Source organism: Odocoileus virginianus, chromosome 28 (assembly GCF_023699985.2).
Source record: "Odocoileus virginianus isolate 20LAN1187 ecotype Illinois chromosome 28, Ovbor_1.2, whole genome shotgun sequence".
Taxonomy (NCBI): Eukaryota; Metazoa; Chordata; class Mammalia; order Artiodactyla; family Cervidae; genus Odocoileus; species Odocoileus virginianus.
In genome coordinates, this window is record NC_069701.1 from 21,264,590 (window position 1) to 21,287,217 (window position 22,628).

At 38.5% G+C, this 22,628-nt stretch overlaps 1 protein-coding gene and 1 pseudogene across 2 annotated transcripts in view; both read right to left on the reverse strand.

Moving 5' to 3' along the window:
• The window catches only part of NELL1 (neural EGFL like 1), a 1,003,663-nt gene that overhangs the window by 317,625 nt on the left and 663,410 nt on the right, over window positions 1-22,628 (reverse strand). The gene's annotated exons all lie outside the window — the stretch shown is intronic.
• Window positions 11,076-12,281, reverse strand: LOC110121658 (isocitrate dehydrogenase [NAD] subunit gamma, mitochondrial-like; annotated as a pseudogene).

The following is a 22,628-nucleotide window of genomic DNA, read 5'->3' on the forward strand; positions in this document are numbered from 1 at the left end:
TTTTTGTATTGCTGTTTTATAGGAAGCTGACTTCTAGAAGGTTTTGGAGATCAAGCAATGCTGGAGGTCATGGTATCAGATGAAATCCTCATTCTTAAAATAGCGAATTGACCTAGACATTAGTTCATCTTTGACAAAAATTGACTTTCACAATGCCCTCATTTTTTGAAAGAATAAATGCTTCAATTTCTTCCATGATATAAAAAAATCTCATCACAAGGAGAAAGGTATATTTTTATAAGAAGAACATCTTTCTGAAAAAAGAACATCTTTCTGAAAATAATCCAGGCCTCCAATAAGATCAGTTTGAAATATATCTTAAGGTGTATGTTCCTCACAAATGTGTTTTTTAGGTACTCATCTGTACAGCATGATGCTTTTTTTTTTCTATATTCTAATAACATTGAAGAAAGAAAAAGTTTTCCTTTACTCACAGTTCCTAACACACTGTTCCTAGCTTTACTCGTAGTAGGAACAATAAATGACTAGTCAACACATGGATCAAAACATATCTGGTGCCTTAGCTTATCCTTAGCTACTGAGACGAGTAATCACAAAAGGGGGAAAACCTCCAATATATTTCTGTACAAAGGCAGAAGCTAGAATCACAATGTTACTTAACTTGGTGGATGCTAATGAACCCATCTCCCATATAGAATCTCTTTTCACTTTAATTTTGGGCTTGGCTGCATGACTTGCTCTGAAGTAATGACATCACCAAGTGTCACACAAGCAGAACTTTACTAGCACTTACACAATGGGGCTGGCTTGTCTTTCTGAAATGTTCCATTTTGGAGTCCATCAATCATGCAGTAAGGAAGTCTGGCAAGCCTAATGATGGCTGAGATGTCACATGGAAGGGAACAGAGACACTTCAGCCAACTAGCATCAACTGTCAGCCATAAGGATGAGATTATCATTGATGTTCCAGGCCCTGGATGAGTGACCATCTGATTGTAGCCTCATGCATAAACCCAAGACAACAACACATGGAGCAGAAGAACCACTCACTGAGCCCAGCCCACCCCCAATTCATGAGAACCAATATATCATTGCTGTTTTAAGCCATAACACTTAGGCTGCCTGATGCAGAGCAATAGATAACAAATGTAAAGGAAAAGATCACATGCATAAAAGTCACGTGCTAAAACAGAAAAGCAAGGGTCCTAGGCTCCCTCTGCCACCTAGTTTTGAAACCTATTGTCTCATTGAAGAATTTATTACAATCTTAGTTTCTCCATCTAGAGAGCACATAAAGACACTGACCTCACAGAACTGCTGTGAGGATTAAATAAAATAATGCCACACCTAGTGAGTACCTTCAAAATAGCTGTCATTGTGAAAATTGCTGAGATAAGACAGAAATAACATAGACCTAATTTCTTGATAGTGTGATTGATGCAAATCTCACCAGGCCGTTCAAACTGAGCCGTATATTTTATCACTTTTTCTCACTCTCTCCTCAACCTCTACCAGATTCATACATTAGGAATAGTGTTAGGAATGCAAATGAAAATGACAACTTTGGACAAGCCTCCTCACCACACCTCCTGACCACCTGGCCTCCACTCTCATTCCCCCACCACAGTCTCTCATCCTACCACCAAAGTGACCTGTCCAAACCCCAAACCACTTCCTATCACTCTCCAACTTTAAACCTACTTAAGGGCTTCCCCAATAGCTCAGCAGGTAAAGAATCTGCCTGCGATGCAGGAGACACAGGAGATGTAGGTTCGATCGGGAAGATCCTCTGGAGAAGGACACAGCAACCTACTCTAGTATTCTTGCCTAAACAACCTCATGGACAGAGGAGCTGGGAAGGCTACATCCAAAGGGTCACAAAGAGTCAGGCATGACTGAACGACTGAACATACATAACCTACACACATACATGGTCTAAAACTGAAACCTGAATGAATCCAAAAGTCTTTTATCCAGCCCTCTTCTTTCCCTTCTGCAATGTCCTCTCCAGTGAGACCAGTCACCTTGCTCCTTCAAAAACCCAGGGCTCTCCCTGACTCAGTGATTTCCCTTGCCTGTTCCTGATACTTGCACCAGATGTTCATGTGTTTCCCCAGTATCATTCAGAGATCAGCTCAGATGTCATCTCAGAGACACCTTCCCTGATTAGCTCAGGCAATCCACCAGTCCTTGGGCCACCAGTTGCTCTCTGTTACAATACCTCAGTTTTGTGCTCTTTCCTCCTCCCTTAGAACTTGACATAATTTTCATAATTTGTGTGTTTGGAGGTTCACTGTCTATTTTTCCTTCTGGCAAATGAAAGTCTAATGGCATCAGAGCTTCTGCCTGTTCATTATTTTAGCCCCTTTGCCTAGAATGGGGGTTCATAGACTATAGCCCAGAGACTTACCTAATATGGCACAATGACAAATAACAGCTTTTACATTTGCTAATGGCTGACAAATTTCAAAACAGTATTATAAGACATGTGGAAATTATATGAAGTTAAACTTACAGTGTCCATAATTAAAGTCTTACTAGAGCACAGCCACATTTATTGTCTGTGGTTCCCACTGCTTTATTTTAAATTTATTTATTTGCCTGCACCAGGTCTTAATTGTGGCATGCAGAATCCTTAGTTGTGGCATATGGGATCTAGTTCCCTGACAAGGGATTGAACCTGGGCTCCTTACATTGGGAGCCTGAAGTCTTAGCTGTTAGACCACCAGGGAAGTCCCTCCCACTGCTTTAAAAAGAAAGCATTAAATAGTTGCAATAAAGACCACATGGCCCACAAAATCTACAATATTTACTCTCTCTCTCTGATACACACACACACACACACCCCCCTGACCCTGGCCTAGAGCAGTGTATAATTTATAAAGATGACCAATTTATATGGGTCTCAGGAACTTTTTAAATGGAACGAAATACCCAATAGAGAAATCTCCCAGGACCCAGGCACAGGCAACATCTAACCAGGAATACTTTTCCACATGAAAAGCCAGTTAGGTACAAGATTCTGGCTGAGTCCTCAGAAGTCTTCCAGACTCTTTGCTCTTCTCTAAACACATTATGTTTCTTTAAGGAGCAGAATGCAAAGTCTGCATTCTCATCAAGAGAACTGATCCACACACAGAGAAAAGCTAAATGAACAAAACTGGAAATGTTTGGAAAAATTAAACACAGATTTCTTAATAAAGCTGAAAATAGTTTAATAAAGCTGAAAATAGGCTGCTGGCATCCCAAGGCATGTTTATTTCTGTTTAAATAGATGACTTCCCATAGGCTGGTATCAGCTCAGCGGGGATCCTGGGAGAGAAGTGCTTTCCTCCTCCTGTGCATTTTAAGCTCTTTCCCAACGAAATTCAGCTGGAGTCTATAAAAAGCATCTGTCAATGTGGATAAAAACAATAACCATGGTCAAGTAACACTGAGAGCCTCAGCTGCCCATTTCTGGAGTGCTCTAAACAGTCAGGGAACAGACTCGCTGGAGAAGATCAAGAGTTTGACAGTCTCTTTTATAGAAAAGCGATTTCTCAGAAAAAGAAGATGAAAGTATCAGGTGGAAGAGTGATTAGGTAATTCTCACTCAGAATGCTGCGGCGGCGATTGGTTTATTTATCTGAACCAGAGGAGTGTGGTGAATTTTCAAGCCATGAGCATGCCACTGCTACCCTGACATAGAAGAGGTACGTGGAACTATGACAGATCTCAGGCAGAGAGAAGCCTGTGGGCAGCTTCAGGGCCAAGAGGGGAGTAGATGATGCCATTGGCAACAGAATCAAAGAAGATGGAGGAGCATGACAGATTAATGTCAAGTGAATTCCAAGGTCACTTCCAGGAGGAGGAATCAAAATGGTATTAGAACAGGGAGTTCACTCTGGAGCTGATCACCAAGGAAAAAAAGATGATGTGTTTCTAGAGATCCAGTTCACTATCACGGAGGCATTAGAGAGAGATGAAGGGAACAAGAAGGGTGCTGGAAAGAACAGAATGATGAACCGTGCTCTCAGAGAGACTGGCAAAGGGGAACATAGAACAGGAAGGCTTTGAGGAGCAGCAACTGGGCTGAAAAGTAGCTTAACAAAAATAAAAAATCTTGGCAATCATACAGTCAACTACGATGAGGTGTCTAATCAGGCTCATTAATCAGTGTAGAGTTTGCCGCCCCCCCCACCCCCCGCCGCCAACAACAACAAAAATACCACTTCATAGAAAAATCAGGTGCTGTCCTTAAATCTTGAAAATCCCACCTTATAGATAAACATCATCAGGGCAAGTTTCTGTAGGAAAAATGAGTTCAACAATAATAACATGCAAAATAAGAAATGATGAGAATTAAGAGTAAAAGCTTTGAGTATCAGGTAATGGGCAGGTAAGTGGCTTGTGATGGTAGCTCTCATAGGGCCCTCCCCTCTCTCTCTTACTTTGCCTTTCTTCTTTTTGCTCTCTCCCTTTCTATCCCCTCTACCCCCAACTGGAGGCACAATTTACTCTAGGGAACTGTCTGATTTCCCCTCTTCTGTGCTCTCATAGCACCTTGCATATATCTCTATGACAACACTCATCACACTCCATTATATAGGCATACCTCAGAGATATTAGAAGTCTGGTTCCAAACCACCACAATAAAGCAAAACTTTCCATGAAGCAAGTCACACAGGGGCTTTGGTTTCCCAGTGCGTACAAAAGTTATGTTTACATCATATAGTAGTTTATGAAGTGCACCATAGCATTATGTCTAAAAACACAAGGTACATAACTTGACTAAATAATGTATATTATCTAGGGTGAAACAGATCACCAGCCCAGGCTGGATGCATAAGACAAGTGCTCAGGGCTGGTGCACTGGGAAGACACAGAGAAATCGGGTGGAGAGGGAGGTGGGAGCGGGGATCGGTATGGGGAATACATGTAAATCCATGGCTGATTCATGTCAATGTATGACAAAAACCACTACAATACTGTAAAGTAATTAGCCTACAACTAATAAAAATAAATGGGAAAAAAAATGCTTTATTGCTAAAAACTGCTAACCATCACTTGGGCCTTCAGTGAGTCATAATCATTTTTCAATTGTAACATCAAAGAGCACGGATCACACAAATATCGCAAAAATTTTACCAAAAACATGATACAGAGACATGAAGTAAGAAAATGCTGCTGGAAGAAGGGTGCCAACAGACTTGCTTGATGCGGTGCTGCCAAAAACCTTCAGTTTGTTAAAAATACAATAATGTAATATATGACAAAATGAAGTAAGCCCATGAGTCCTGGATGACTGTTGATTCCCTCTGCCCCTCGAGATCCTAAAGACAAAGGACATTGATTGGCAAGCTGCACCCTCAGTGGTTTGCATAGCACCCAGCTCAAAGCAAGTGTTCAGTGGAGGACAAACAGCACTGAGGAACAAGTGAATAAGCAAAAGTACAGATGCGTGAAGCGACTGTGCACACAAGTATATCTTGCCACTGGCAAGAATAAAATTGGCACCCAAATAACCTAATTCTATCACAACATGAATACCTTGAAAAGGATCAATCCCTGAGATGTATCTTACCCCAGAGTAAACACGTTCTTTATAAATCATGCTTTCCAACATATTTCTATGGTATCTGGCATATAGTTGATTTTTGGCACCATAGTTTTTCACAGAAATTACATTTTTTATCAGTTTGAAAAATCAAAACTAGATGACGTACCCTACATGTATTCTGGCCACAGCCTTAAAGAGTTTAGTATAATTTCATTTGAAATTCACTTGTATTTCTTTCCACAATACTACTTATACATCTAGAAATCTTGACTTCTTCCTTTGCTATTATACATTTCTGCACAATAACTTCAAAATCTATTTTCTTTCCTTTTTCCCATTTTTCATGTCACATTTAGGAGATAATATAAATGCCTAAATAGGTGGTGGTGGTTTAGTTGCCAAGTTGTGTCCAACTTTTGTGACCCCATGGACTGTAGCCCACCAGTCTCCTCTGTCCATGGGATTTCCCAGGCAAAAATACTGGAGTGGGTTGCCATTTCCTTCTCCACGGGATCTCCCCGACCCAGGGATTGAACCTGGGTCTCCTGCACTGCCAGCAGATTCTTTACCAACTGAACTACCATGGAAGTCTTCCTGAATAGGAGACAACCCCAAATATGAGGAGAAACAGCCCCTTTTCATAAATGATGAGATCTAAAAAAGAAAAAAGAAGAAACAAATATTCTGGGCAAAGCTGAATAACTTTAAGGGACATCTTAAATAGACAACTATCTACCCATAATATTTCATTTATGGATGTAGTTATTATGCATAGTTGCATTAAATGCATTATTTATAGGTAATATTAAATAGATAAATTTTAAAATATTACTTTTTCCTTTACCATGAAATCTTGAAATAATTTCATTGACTCTCTTCCCATGAATCTTGACCTCAAGGTTTTCCCCAACCCAGAGCCATTTTTCAAGTTCTCTAAAGTTTTCTGAAACTATCATCTTCCAATCTGTCTAAGTTGTTTGAGATAAAGCACTTTTATGAATCTGTATTTGATGCTTTCTTTGGATATTTTAAGCAAAGTCACAAGAGTCCAATAGTATAATATTAGGATTTGTTTCCCCATTTGTCTAATAGGTAAATACATGTGAGCTCTACAAGGTGACAAAAAAAACTGTAATTTGTTACTAAGTGATTTTTTAATGCCACATATATAATGACATTCAATACTTGCAACTATCACAACATGCTTCCAGGAATAATGACTCATCTTTTGCTGAGGAGTTTTTTTTTGCCTCTTTTTAAAATTTATTCTCTAGATAATTCCTATAAAAATTCCAAACTGACATAACTAACGCCACTATTTTCCCTCCTCCAAATACTTTGTCATTCAAAATGAAAGAACTGATAGAACACCTGGTAATATAAGAACATGATAAACATTTGAATTTAGGAAAATTCCTTTCTTCTGAGGGATTAAAAAGGGGGGAAATATCTCATATTTGAACATATATAATGTTTCCTTTCTCCTTTGCAGCAACATTCATTCATTTACATCTATTTGGCATAAACTAAATTTGGCATTAACTCTAGCAAACCAGATGCTTCAGTGGATTAGAGCCCAGGCTAGTATCTTCCTTGGTAGATGCTGTTTTCACCCAGGCTGATTTGGTTTTCAAGCATTTACAAAATTGGTAACAAGCTATTTCAATTTTTAAATTGCTTTTTGAGGTTGAGTCTTTTCATTTTATTTTTTTTTTCCATTTTAAATATGTCTCCTTTCTCTTTTCTTTGTATTTCTTGGAGCAATCACAAATGCAATATGTGTAGCTTCCCATGTCAGCATAAGCAAATTCATTCTGATGTGAAGACATCTCCACACTGAGTCCCCAGTTTATGCAAGTTGTCAGGGAAACTTCAAGGACCCAGTGTCCCCATACAAAAATTTCAAGCTCTGTAATCAGTTTCCCACAGTTACTTTGCATATTCCCAGCTGAGCCCCCAGCAATATTGTCACTTTCTTAGAACCTCTATAATGATTCGGAAACTGGATACATTTCTTCAAAATTCTCCTCTTGGCAAGATGCAACATTTCTTTTCCACTTCCTATCATTATTTTAGTTATTCTCTTATTTCAACAACATATCATTTCTTTTCCACATATTGTCTATTGTTTTCTGTTATTACGACAAATTAGTTTGACTACTTCATTTACCATGTTTAATATCTGATGCTTGCAGGCACTATTACCCTGATTATCTGGTTATTCTTACTTTTTCATTCTGGGCTATCTAGATCACCTAAAATTTGGGGAAGCAATTTAGTAATAGTGGTTTAGACTCTGCTGGTATCACTGGCTTAATTTTAATTCTGGTTCCACTATTTACATTCTGATTGACCTTAAACAGGTCAGTCACCTCTTTTGTGCTTCAGGTTCCTTGTCAATATAACTGGCTCATGTGAGGATTAACTAAGTTAATGTATGTAAACTATTTAGGACAGTACCTAACATAGATTAAGTGTTCACAAAACATTAAACTGTCCTACACATTACACTAGGAGACAGGCTTCCCAAATGCCTCAGTGGTGAAGAATCCGCCTGCCAAGGCAGGAGACACAGGTTCGATCCCTAGGTCAGGAATATCCCAGGGAGGAGGAAATGGCACCCCACTCCAGTATTCTTGCCAGGATAATCCCACGGACAGAGGAGCCTGGTGGGCTACAGTGCATGGGGTCGCAAAGAGTCGGACATGACTGAGCAGGAGCACAGTGACAAGTAGATCATCTCCTGAAGGGGTGAAGAACCGAGACCACGTACAAAGGCCTGAGCTAGGAAGGCTGCATGGCTCTTTGACAATGAGCTCTGTCTGCACTCTCGTTTTACACTGTATTGTTACTGGGATGGGAGAGGGGGTAGAAATGGTGATCCTGGGGAAGGAAGTGGAGATCAGAACATGGAAGGGCTTTCATGTTGTTGTGCTGTTGACTTTATCTCAAGGTCAAAGAAAACAGGTGGAATGTGAAGTGTTAAGTAGGGAAGTGACATGACTCTATTTTCCTTTTAGAAAGTTCAGGTTGAGTACATTGTCAAAATAGATTTGTGGGGGCTAAACTATAGGCAAGACACAAAGTAGAGAAGGAACAGAGATTGGGAAGTTCCCAAAGATGAGACAAGCTAATGAGGAATGAGGTGTCAGTGAGAAAGAAGAGAGACGGTTGGATTCAAGAAATAAAGGAGAGAGACAAGGGGACTGATTCGGTTTGCGACTCTAGTTGAAAGTCAGTTGTTGTTGCTTAGTCGCTAAGTCGTGTCTGACTTATTGTGACCCCAAGGACTGTAGCCCGCCAGACTCCTCTGTCTGTAGCATTTTCCAGGCAATAATACTGGAGTGGGTTGCCAGTTCCTTCTCCATGAACATCAGTTCAGTTACAAATCCATAATAATAAGTAAAGCAACTTGTCCAGTAAGTTCCAAAGATAGTAATGAATGAATATCATTTTCCCAGTTCTCCTCTGAAGTAGCTTTTAGACTATTATATAATGGATATTAATGAATGTAATAATTTCTAAACTACATCAAGCACTTTCCATTGGACAGGCAAGAGTGCTTCTAGCTTTATGTGTATTTTCTTGCTCTATTTTCCCAACAAGTCTATGAGGTGGGCACAGTTATTATTTCACTTTACATTTAAGAAATATTTGGTAGTATCAACCATATCATTCATTTTTGTTGATTCAATAAACATATATTACTTATTTTATATATATACACGTCATTACGCTAGGGGACACAGAGGACAGGAAAAAGAATACATAGTATGTGCCCTAAAGATGTTCACAGTTCAGTGGAAGGAAAATCTCAAACTGATAAATGGGAAAAGTCCACTATGGTATACTAATAGCAGTCTGGTCCAAACTGTGGGAAGATTTTGGAAACAACCATCTTTAACAGAAAAGGAAACTTCAGCTCAAATGCACCTATCAGCATAAACTCCCAATGTCAAATAAAATCCAATATCTGGGCAAATGTCTGCAGTTGAACTGGTTGTGAATAAATTTTCACAACCATGAGAGGAGAGGAAACAGGGTGAGTTAAGGTAGTATGGATTCATTTAGCACTGGAGGTAGGGAGACTTCACCCTCAAATCCATTCCTTTCCCACTCATCAAACCATGCCTTTGGTTTCAAGTGTACATCTGTGCAGAGGAAGGCACCACGTGGGCCAGTGGAACACTGGCCAATGATATTTCTAGTGTCCAAAAAAGGAATACCATGATTATTTTGCAATTTACTTATTCCTGCTTGCTTTGTTCTTCAACAAAGACTTCTAGATAGGGTTAAAAGTAGTCATTTCCTCCTCAGATTAAATCCTCTCAAACTAGTGTTTGATTTTTCACATTCTGAGCCCTGACTTTACACATAACAAGGATAGGTGATATCAAGGTAATATGATGAGTCAGAGCCTTTTGGAAACTAACACTTTTTCAGGTCTCAGTCCAATGTCTTTAACTTGTGCTCCATGAACCATGACAGGATCCAAGAGTTATAGCTGAGATACAGAGGTTTTCAAAATATTATTAAGGATTTACTGTTTTTCTCAATGTCATTTCTATCAGCAATCTATTCCTGCTGATAAAACTACTATAAATTTTTATAATCATTGCTTTTATTTCCCACTTGAGTAATAAATATTTCTCAGCACTAATAAAATTATCATTTTTGTGTTTCTCCCACCTATGCCCTTAGAATTACTATAAATAAAATAAAATATGACAGTGAACCCTTAAATGAGCTCAGTGTTTTTTCATTTTCTTATGCACATTCTTTGAAAGAGAGATTAAAAGGAAGCAAACCATGGAAGATTAAAGGCAGTGAGCATGGAGTTTACAGTACATGGTTCTGTTTGTATAGTAGAGAGTTGTGGGCCCAGTGTCTGTTAACTGGGAATTTATTGTCTAGATTCTTGAGCTTATAGGCTCAAGGAAGGAATTCAAAAGGCCCCTTTGCAGGAGACCTGTGGTGCTCAGAGATGTCCGTGTGCGAAAAATTACACCAGCAAAAACTCCCTTTTCTCACATAAACAAGACCAGGAGAAAAGATGGGAAATCAAGGAGGGAGTGGAGGCATTCTGCACTGCCCAGCTTTATAGTACCTTATTTATTATTAAAATGACAATGTATATTTTTTAGGCAACTTTTGTTGCAGTAATTAACTCATTAAGGACCTCTAGAGAGAAGCCAGACTCCTCTGCAGGTTGGTTTGCAGAATTTTAACAACCTAGATAAGAGAAAATCAGTGTGCTAGGTTCTGGGAAAGTCCGGGACTCCACAAACAACTCTGATCTGTTCACTGTATCATCTCACAGAGAAGTGTGAATTGCAGATTAAAATAGAGGATAATTCCTCACTACATATACAGCACAATAGGTAGGGCTAACTTAAACAAGCAATGTTTCTGGCATTAAAAAGAAACAAAACAAACAAACTCAGACTTGATTCTCTCCCCCTACCTCTTCTGAATTGGAATAGAAGCTAGTTTATTCAAGAGCTCACCTCCGCCAAGCTGGCTGGGCTTTGTGACTGGGGAGAGTAAGGTAAGGCAATGTAAACTGTCGGACAGGAAGGAATTTGGAGGACAGTTCAGCCTCCAAGGCACTAACCATGTAGCTGGCAACACTGATGTGATTCTATGATATTCTGAGTGACATCTGATGTGGTACCCTGGCCTCCAATGTCTGGAGTTTGGATGTCTTTGTTCTCCATGGATGCCAAGACTGCAGTTCAAATGGAGGTGGCACAGAAATGGAGCTTGAGGTAACCCAGCATAATACAACTTGCCAGCAGCATGGCAGTAGGGTTGACCACATTCTTATTGGCTCTAGTCTTGCCTGATTGCCTCGCGGCTGTTTCAAACACTGCATATATGTGGCCAGAGTTGGCACCTGGCAACAGGCCTGCTCCCCCAACCAACCTTGTGCAGACATCATTGACAATGTTGCCGTAGAGATTGGGCAACACCATGACATCAAACTGCTGAGACCAGGATACCAGCTACATGGGGGTGTTATCCACAATCATGCCCTCAAAGGTGAGCTGAGGATAGTGGGATACCACCTCCCTACAGCACTGAAGGAAGAGACCATCTCCCAGTTCATGATGGTGGCCTTGTGCCCGGCTATCACTTTCTTGCCTCCCATTGATAGGCCAGCTGGAAAGCATATTTAGCAAGGCACAAACACTTGGCCTTAGTAATGATCTGCAGGCTTTCTACCACTCTGTTCATGCTCTCGTGCTCCAGGTTGCCGTATTCACCCTCTGCATTTTCCCGAATAACTAAGATGTCTATGTTCTTGTGTCTGGTTTCCACCCGTGGCAGACTCTTAAAATGGACGATGTTGGCATAGAGATCTAGAGTCCTGTAGAACACACTGTTTCGGGATTTGTGAGATTGTGGCAGGTTGTAGTCAGTTTCAAAGCTGCCCTTCAAGGCCATGTGGTTTTGACAGATTGCCATGATGGCATTGTGAACATCCTCTTCACCTAGAAGTGGAGGTGATCTTCACTTCCTCAAAGTCCACGGGCACACATGCATGTCTGCACTTATTCTTGACAGGCGGCATAAGTTCAGGCCCAATGCCATCCTCTGGAATCACAGTCACCATGTGCCATCCACCATACATGGCTGCAGGGAGAATGTGGTGTTTAAAAGAGAAGCTCCTCAGTGAGGTCTCATTGCCAAGGAAAATCTCCCAAGAATGGCCTAGAACAGTTGGTGGGAATGTGGCCTTCACAGAGTGCCTGATAGATGTCAGCATCTTGAGTGTCATGATCTTTAAATGGAGATTTAGTTTAATTTATGTAAAAACATGTACTTTTCCTCTTGCTTTGAATTGGATTCTTTTGGTAGAATTCTAGACCCAAAATTCTTGCTTAGGTCACAGTTTTCTCCTTTGTATTCTATTTTTGACAGACATTTTACTGCAATAAGAGAGTGAGACTACTAGTTACAGGAGATGTGGTGTGTTATAGAGCAGACAATATACTTTGGAGTTGGATAATTCATTAGGCACATTCAGTGTATCTATGTGATACATTTAAAAATAGACATGATATTTTATAACACTTTTTTTAGGTTCACAGAAAAACTGAATAGCAGTTACACAGATTTCCGATGTGAAGATATTCCTATGCAAAGATTTCCTATACCATACCTATGGCTGATGCATGTTGAGATTTGACAGAAAACAACAAAATTCCATAAAGCAATTATCCTTCAATTAAAAAATAAATTTAAAAGAAAGATCTTACTCATTTATTACAACTGATAAACCTACACTGACACATTGTTATCACCTAAAATCCATTGTTTAAATTAGGATTCACTCTTCATATTGTAAATTCTGAATTTAGACAAATGTATGGCATGTATCATCATTGTAGGTTTATACACAGTTTCAATGACCTAAAAAATCTGTTTTGCTCCTTCATCCCTCTTTCTCCACGAACATTGGTAACTGCCAATCTTTTTCCAGTCGCCATGGTTTTGCACTTCCCAGAATGCCATATAATCGGAATCATACAGTATGCAGCCTTTTCAGATTGGCTTCTTTGACTAAGTAAAATGCATTGTTCCCTCCATGTTTTTTCATGGCTCTGTAATGCATTTTTTTTTTAATTGAAAATGACATTGTCTAGATGTACCACAGTTTATTCATCTACTGAAGCACATCATGGTTGCTTCCAACTTTTCTCAAAGATGAACAAAGCTACTATAAACATCCATGTGTGAATTTTTTTGGACATAAGTCTTCAGCTCATTTGGGTGAATAACAAGGAGCTGAATTGCTAAATCCTATGCTAAAAGTATGATCAGTTTTGTCAGAAACTGCTAAACTTTCAAATGACTGTACCATTTTGCATTTCCACAAGCAATGAGAATACCAGTTGTTTCACATCCTTGCCACATTAGGTGTTCGAGATTTTGGCCATTCTAATAGGTATATAGTGGTATCTCATTTTAATTTTCATTTCTCTGATGATATATGATGTAGAACACCTTTTCATATGTTTATTTGCCACCTGTATATCTGTTTTAAAGTTTTTGCCAATTTTTTTTAAATCTAGTTTTTTGTCTTATTATTGAATTTTAACTTTTTTGTATATTTTGGAAAACATTTTTATCACATGTGCCTTTTACAAGTAATTTATCCCAATCTGTGACTTGTCTTCTCATTCTCTTGATAAAGTCTTTTTGCAGACCAGAAGCTTTTAATTTTGGTGAACTCTAGTTTAGTATTTCTTTTATTGATCCTGCCTTTGGTGTTGTATTTAAAAAAAAACATTGCCATACCCAAGGTCATCTAGACTTTCCCTAGAGTTTTGTAGTATTACATCTTACGTAGAAATCTACGATCCATTTTAAGTTAATTTTTGTGAAAGGTTTGAAGGCTGTGTCCAGATTAATTTTTTGCATATGTAATGTCCAGTTGTTTCAGCACCACTTGTTGAAAAGACTATCATCATGAGGCATTTGCTCCTTTTCCAAAGATCAGTTAACTATGCATATGGGTCTGTTTCTGGGCTCTCTATTCTTCCACTGACTTATCCATCGTCCTTCTGCCAATACCACAGTGTTGTGACTGGTGTAGCTTCATAGTAAGTCTTGAAGTCGAGGGCTGTCAGTCCTCCAGCTTTGTTCTTCTTCAATAGTGTGCTGGGTCTTGTCTTTAAATACAAGCTTTGGAATCAGTTTGTCAATATTTACAAAATAACTTCCTGGTATTTTAATTAAGTTTGCATCAAAACTATATTTGATACCTTGAAAACTTAACAATATTGTCTTTCCATCCATGAATATGGAATGTTTCTCAATTTATTAGTACTTCTTTGATTTCATTCATCAGGGTTTCATAGTTTTCCTCATATAGGTCTTATACATACATTGTTAGGTTTATACCAAAGTATTTCATTTCTGGAAATGCTAAAGTAAGTGATATTGTAGTGTTAGTTGAAAACTGGTGTATAAGAAAACAAATGACTTTGGTATATTAACCCAGTAACCTGCAATCTTTCTGTAATCACTTGTGAGTTCCAGGACTTTTGGGGGTTTTGTCTTTTTCATTTATTCTTTCAGGGTTTCTTGATGAGCTTATCATCTGAAAACAAAGACAGTTTTATTTTTTCTTTTTCAATCTGTATTTTTTTTTTTAAATCTCCTTTTCTTGTCCTATTATACTAGCTAGAAACTCCCGGATAATATTTAAAAGAAGTAGTAAAAGAGGACATCCTTGCCTTGGACCTGATCTTAGTGGGAAAACTCTGCTTCTCATTACAAACTATGGTATTAGTTGTAGATTATTTGTAAGTATTCTTTATCACAGGGCTTCCCTGGTGGCTCAGTGATAAAGAATCTGCCTGCAATGCAAGAGACACAGGTTCGATCCCTGGGTTGGGAAGTTGCCCTGGAGAAGTAAATGGCAACCCACTCCAGTATTCTTGCCTGAGAAATCCCAGGGAGAGGGGAGCCTGGCAGGCTGCAGTCCATAGGCCCCAAGAGTTAGACACGACTTAGCGACTAAACTACAACATTCTTTATCAAGTTGACGCAGTTTTCCTCTACTGCTAATTTATTGAGAGTTTTCTATAATGAATGGGTGTTGAGTTTTGTCAAAAGCTTTTCTACATCTATTGATAGGATCATTTTTATTTTTTAGCCTGTTGAAGTGATGAATTACATTAAATAATTTTTTGAATCTTGAAACAACCCTGCATATCTGGGATAAATATCACTTGATTGTGGTGTGTAATCTTTTTTACACATTGCTGGATTCAATTTGTTAGCATTTTGTTGAGAATTTTTGCATCTATGATCATGATAGATATAGGTTTGCAGCTTTCCTTTCTTGTTATGTCTTTGTCTGGCTTTGTAATCAGGATAATGTTGGCCTCATAGAATGAGTTATAAAATATTCCTTTTGCTTCTATCCTCTGAAAGATATTGTAGAAAAATGGTATAATTTCTTCCTTAAACATGTGGTGGAATTCATCAGTGAATGCATCTGGACCTGGAAATTTCTGTTTGGGAAGGTTTTTAATTTGTTGAGTCAATTTTAAATCTATATATAGATGTATTCAGATTGTCTGTTTCTTCCTGTGCAAGTTGTGGCAACATGGGTCTTTCAAGGAATTACTACCTTTCATTTAGGTTATAAAAAATTTGTGAGAAAAAAAGTTGTTAATAGTATTCTTTTATTATCTTTTTAATGTCCAAAGTATCTGTAGTGAGATATCCACTCTTTTCTGAAAGTAGTAATTTGTGTCCTTTTTTCCCCTTAATTAGCTTGGCTTGATACTTATCACCTTCACTGATCTTTTCAGAGAATCACTTTTTGATTTTGTTGAATTTATCTATTAATTTTTTTCTTTTCAATTTCATGGGAATATTTCTTTTCCTCTGCTTACTTTAGATTTAATTTCCCTTCTTTTTCTAGGTTCCTAAGGTGGAAATTGGGCTTCCTGGGTGACTCAGCAGTAAAGAATCCACCTGCACTGCAGGAGACATGGTTTCAGTCTCTGGGTCGGGAAGATCCCCTGGAGAAGGAAATGGAAACTCACTCCAGTGTTCTTGCCTGGGACATCCCATGGACAGGGGAGCCCGGCAGGCTGCAGTTCATGGTGTTGCAGAGTGGGACACAACTTAGTGACCAAACAACAACAAAGGTGGAAGCTGGATTACCGATTCTAAATGTTTCTTCCTTTCCACTACATGCGTTCATTAATATGTATTTCCCCAGAGCCATTGCTTTCACCAATCTCACAAATTTTCTTAAGCTGTGCTTTCATTTTCATCTTGCTCAAAATTAAAAAAAAAAAAACTGAAGCTTTGACTTTGACCCTTATGTTACTTAGAAATCTGTTGTTTAATCTAATTTATCTGGGGATTTTTTGAGCTCTCTTTACATTATTAGTTTTTACCTATACTGTGGTCTGAGTGCACACATTGTGTGATCTCAATTTCTTTTGATTAGTTAAAGTGTGTTCTATGGTCCATAATGTGGTCTGTCTTGGTGAATATTCCATGAGAACTTCAGAAGAATGTGTATTCTGCTGTTGTTGGATGAAAGAGTCTATAGATGTTAATTATACCCAGTTGGTGATGGTGTTGTTTAGTTCAACCACGTCTTTACTGATTTTATGATGGCTAGAGTTTATTCCTTTTATTCTTGTTAACTTTGTAAGAAACTGCTGAACACTTTTCCAAAACGGCTGTACTATTGTATATCCCCATCAATGTAAGAAAATTACAGCTTTACAACTTCACCAACACTTGGTATTATTATACTTCTAATTTTAGTTATTCTAATAGGTTTTGATAGTATCTCATTATGTTTTTTATTTGTGTTTCCCTTCTCACTATCATATGGAGTGTCTTTTAATATATTCTCCCAGATCAGAGCTACAAGCATTAATATCTGATATTTCTATAAATCAACCACTCAACCCTGGAAGGCAGGGAAACTCTTAGCTTCCCAAAACTATATCATTTATGCAATTTAATTGAAAATTACACATATCATTAATTTTAAGCCAGTTACAATCCCATTCTCATTTAATTTTCAGGCATCAACACCCCTGATGTAGATTAGTATTTGTTTGGGGAAGTAGGTGACTCAATTATGAAGACTTCCAAAAAACTGTTAAAAGTCAAGAAGATGAGAGGTGTAGACTTAATAATAGCTGCTACTATAGATTGCCTGCCACATCTAAGGTACTGTGCTGAATAATTTCATACATCATTATAAGTCACCAAGGTAAGCATTATAGTTCCCATTTTATGGATGAAGCAACTGGCTAAAATAGATTCTACAAATTCACCTATTATGAAGGAAGAGAGAATGGCAACAGGAGATGTGAATATTTTTAGGTGTCCAAGAGAGGCCAGAGCTTCTCAAACTGGATCAGCCTAGGATATCATTGAAATTTACATTCTATTTCAGTGTGTGTATTCTGGATTCCACTGGCCCCTTATCACACTTTGAGTAGTAAGGATATACCTTTACATCCTCACAAGGTCTGGACAAGTCCAGGTCAGCATGTGGTGTGCTTAGAGGTTGCCGGGAATAAAGGAAAGAAGCAATATTGCTCCTTTCTAAAAACTGATCTTAAATGGCAATAGAGGAGGAGCCTTCTAGATACTTGCTTGTCACTTAATATGGCACATAAGATGCATAATTGCTGTCCACCACCAGTGCCTTAGGCCAGAGCAGGGGATAATACCAGGAGAGAAGACTGGCAGAAAAATAACTCAGATCCAACTACACAATTTGTTCTTCTACCAATGGGCCACCCTTTATTATATAAGAATACACCCCACTCCTCTTCTCATCCCTGGAAAGGACATAAATCTTTTAATAGTATGGATAAAGAAGGAAGGAAGCCTTGAGACTAGGAGAATAAACTGGAGAGTAGTTGAAATTCTAATGGCCAGATTAACCTACAAACATCCCTAGACATTAGAGAAAGCTCTTAATCTCAATGGGACAAAATTACAATAGGGTATAAGAATAATAAGAGTGCCATGGTTTCACATATTGAGTGCTAAGAGTTCAACTAAAGTTATTATTAAGTGTGATGCTTAGATAGTAAAAAGGTTTGGGGTGGGGGGGGATAATACAGTTTACATTTTAAAATGATCCCAAATTGGAAGCAATTTGGAGAATAATTAGTAAGGTGACTAGCCTGGTGGCAGGAAGGCCAGTTAACAGACTATGATGCTGGTTCTCAAAGTGATCCCCAACACAGATGCATCAGGGCCACCCTGACCTGGGAAGGAATGCAATCTCTTAGAACTATCCCTGAAAATACTGAATCTGAAGTCTGCAGTAGGGAACCCAACAACTTGTATTTTAATGCTTCTGATGCATGCTGAAATTTGAGAACCACTGGGCTATGAAATAGTTCTAGCAAAAAATGATGAGCAGTAGTTGTACTAAGATGAAGGCACTGAGGAAAGATGGAAATGCTTTCAGGGATATTTAGAAGATAAACAGGACTAGGCTATTGACCTTGGAGATATGGAATATTTTTCTAATGTTCTAAATGAACTGGGTAAGTGATAATATAATCACTGAAAACGTACAACACTGAATAAAGAGCAGTTGGGTTGGGGGCATAAGATAGAAAATGAGTTCAGTTTCAGACATGACATGTTTGGGGAGATGTAAGACAGCCACATAAAGATGCCCAGTGGGTGGCTTAATAAATGACTTTGCAGTTCCAGAGAAAGGATTGTGGGTAATGGCAGAAATTCAGGAGTCATCAACTTGTGAAAGAGAGTTCACTACACAGAAGTATACAAAATAGCATCAAGCAGAGGTTTTCAACTTTGCTTCTGCCGTGACAGATGATGAATGGCATTCATATGAGACATCATCTCAGGAGTATACTCAGATTGTAATGAAAAGCAAACACACATGCATACGAACAAAAGCAGCTGGCCAAATAAAGCACAGAATTCTCAAACTGTTTCTGTGGATCATATTTACAAAAGCATTTTACCTGCAAATGATTAGTTAAGTCATCTATTCACTGATCTCAAATATAACTTTATGGAGGGAAAAATATATATGGCTAATCTAATATAAAAATTACATAAAAATATTTTTTAAAGATCCCATTCATACCTCCACAGGCAATATTTTTAAAAGTAAGCATGTACTAATAAAAATAATCCATATTTCATAGTTTAAAAGTATAACACATAATATTTATGCTTATTCATGATACTAGTATAAGCAATATTATTGCACACATCCTTAGATAATCACATTGCCTTTGATTGGGAAACCGTAGCTACAGAGTCTCCTCAATTCTGTTCTATGTGGATAAACATGCATGCTTTCTTCATTTCTCTTCCTTATTCAAAATATGTCCAAGGGTAAAGATCAAGGAAACAAATATAAGTATACATTCACAGATAACAAATTATAATATTTCAAAACTGCTCTATCAATGCCACATCAATAACCACAGGTCCTGGATATTTTCAGCAAACATAAAATAGACTATGAATTATGAGCAACTGACTTCCAGCTAACTCTCATTTCACCTTTCCCAACACAAAGAAGCACCCACCATTAAAATGCAAATGAATAAATATGACATCCTTATAATGGTAACATTGAGGTGAGTCCAATTATCTAAAAATGTAAATGATTCACAGGAACTTATTGTTGGACCAGTCACTAAATCTGGTCCAACTCTTTGCGACCCCATGAACTGCAGCATGCCAAGCTTCTCTGTTCTTTACAATCTCCTGGAGTTTGCTCAAACTCATGTCCATTAGCTTATAACTCAATGTTTCTGAATAAGTGAGTGGTTTTGATGTATGTCAAGGCTGATTGTGAGACTGTAATGTGTCATATGTCACCAAGGTCAAGAAGTACTAGATTAGAAAAATGACTGCAGACAAAGCACAGAAAATTATGAAGACAAAACTGAGGGCCATATATCTTCGAACCATGAGAGCAATAAAGAAGTGTTTTGGGGGGGAAGGGGAGAACAGAGAAAGAAAGATGTTAGGCAAGACAAGAGAAGTGTAACACTCAAAGAATGAAAGATCATCAGTGTCAGCATCCTTTGAGAGGTGAAGTAAAATTAGCAAGATGCTGGGGTCCATTATCAGTCAATTGAGTTACTCAGTTGTGTCGGACTCTTTGCGAACCCATGGCCTGCAGCACACCAGGCCTCCCTGTCCTTCACCAACTCCAGGAGTTTGCTCAAACTCATGTCCGTTGAGTTGGTGATGCCATCCAACCATCTTATCCTCTGTCACTCCTTTCTCCTTTTGCCTTCAATCTTTCCCAGCACCAGGGTCTTTCCAATGAGTTAGTTCTCTGCATCTGGTGGCCAAAGTATTGGAACTTCAGCTTCAATATCAGTCCTTCCAATGAATATTCAGGACTGATTTCCTTTAGGATTGACTGCTTTGATCTCCTTGCAGTCCAAGGGACTCTCAAGAGTCTTCTCCAACACCACAGTTCAAAAGCATCAAGTCTTCGGCACTCAGCTTTCTTTATAGTCCAACTCTCACATCCATACATGACTACTGGAAAAACCATAGCCTTGACACACAGAATTTTGTTGGCAAAGTAATGTCTCTGCTTTCTAATACTCTCCCTAGGCTGGTCGTAGCTTTTTCCCAAGGGTCATTGGCCATCACCATAATGCTGTATAGATTAGTGACTGTGAGCATGGGCTTCAGAGCCGAACTGCCTGCCACGTACCATCTGTAACCTTCACAATTTTTCAATAACTTTTTTTGGAATTTATATTCCAGGCGGTGTAGACAGCAGGAAATGCATGAATGATAAATGGATAGATAGATACAGAGATAGATAAATACAGGAACACGCAATGGATGCATAAATGGATCTTTTAATGTTAGAAGAAAGAAATGCTATGAAACAAATATAAAACCTGTTGCCTTCAAGGAGTTTACATTCTAGACAGAGTTAAACGGGGTGAATGGAAGTACACGATGAACTGAAGGTTGATGCTAAATGATTCCTGAGTGATTCAGCTGGGACATGGAAGTGCACACGGTGGGTTGACAACATATGTGGGCAGGAATCACAAGTGAAAGTTCTTCAGTCACATATGAAAGAAGGGCTAGCAGCAGAAACGTACAGAGGCAAGAGAGGATTTGGGGGATGGAGGCCAAATTGAAAGGCCTATAGGGTACACTAAGCATTGCCATTCAGCTGAAAGGAAAGGTTTATGGAGGAAAACACAGACAGACAAATGGGGAAAGTAAATTGGGGTCAGAGGGTAGAGAACCTTGAATGGCAAGCCTAAGAAATTTATGATGCCCTGAAGGCAGGAGAGAAACATTCATGATTTTTGAAATAAAAAAGTAAGAGGTTTTGAAAGATATCCCTTTAAAAAGGAAAACGTGCACTTAAAAAGAGACAGTAAATTTTCAAAGCACAAGATTACTTTATAGCAAAGCTTTGCCTTAATGAAAGTAGAATTTTAAAATACACACCCACTCCCAACCCACCCACATACCCACTCTTTAAGAAAACCCTTAATATCCATTTCATGTTTTCCTACAGACAACTGATTATGAGTGTTGTTTTATCAGTAATTTCCTAAAAAGGTCAATGCACAGAGTCAAACTGCTGCATTTTCTCCAATGTACAATTAACGCAATTTCTCACCTGTCATTCCATCACTATTTAATAACCATAGAAGAGCTGACAGATGCATAGTTCTCAGAGAGGATGTGGATAGCCAGACTTAAAACAATCCAGAAATGTCCTCCTAGTTTTCCAAAAGGGGATACACACTGTACAATTGGCTACAGAAGCCTTCATTTGAGGAAGTGTTACACTTATTTATACACAAAGAAGAGCTTTCCAGAGACAGATTTCATTTAGTAAAGAAAAAAAAAAAATCCCACCCTGCAGAAAGGATATTTAGGTGGGGTGGGGAGTCACAGTATTATTTTTTTATAGGGGGTTTGGCTTTGTAATGAAACAGTGATGTTTACAATCCACTGAAATGACACTTAAACAAAACTTTAGCCTTTCTTGAAAAGAAGACAGGTGAAGACTAAAGATTACAGGTAAATTGGAAACAGCCTTTATCTTCTCTTCTAACTCAACTTTACAGGCATACGAATAGCTCTATTAAATACTCTGCTATTACCTAGGGCCTTAACTATACCACTCAGTTCTCTCTGCCAATCTGGGAAGATTGCTGTCTTCCATGAAATATTCACAAGTGTGATCATTATATTTCTCTTCAACTGCTCTGCATTTCAAAGGTTTCCCTTTGAATCAGAATCTGGCAAGAGAATCACTCTGTGCTAATAATAACTGGATCCATGAGTCAACAAAGTCCTCTCTGTCATACCTATCTCAGTTTTTAGTTAAACACATACACATACCCCACAATTGTTGACACAAGCTCAGGTAATCATACACTGGGGGTTTTCTCAAAAAGTCTCAATTAGCCTGAAATCATAGTCCTTATAAAGCACACTTCACTACTAAACCAGCATGATTCAGTGACCTAATTTTTGCAGTAAGGTTATTATAATAACTGGGCTTCCCTGGTAGCTCAGATGGTAAAGAATCTGCTTGCAACATGGGAGATGTGAGTTTGATCCT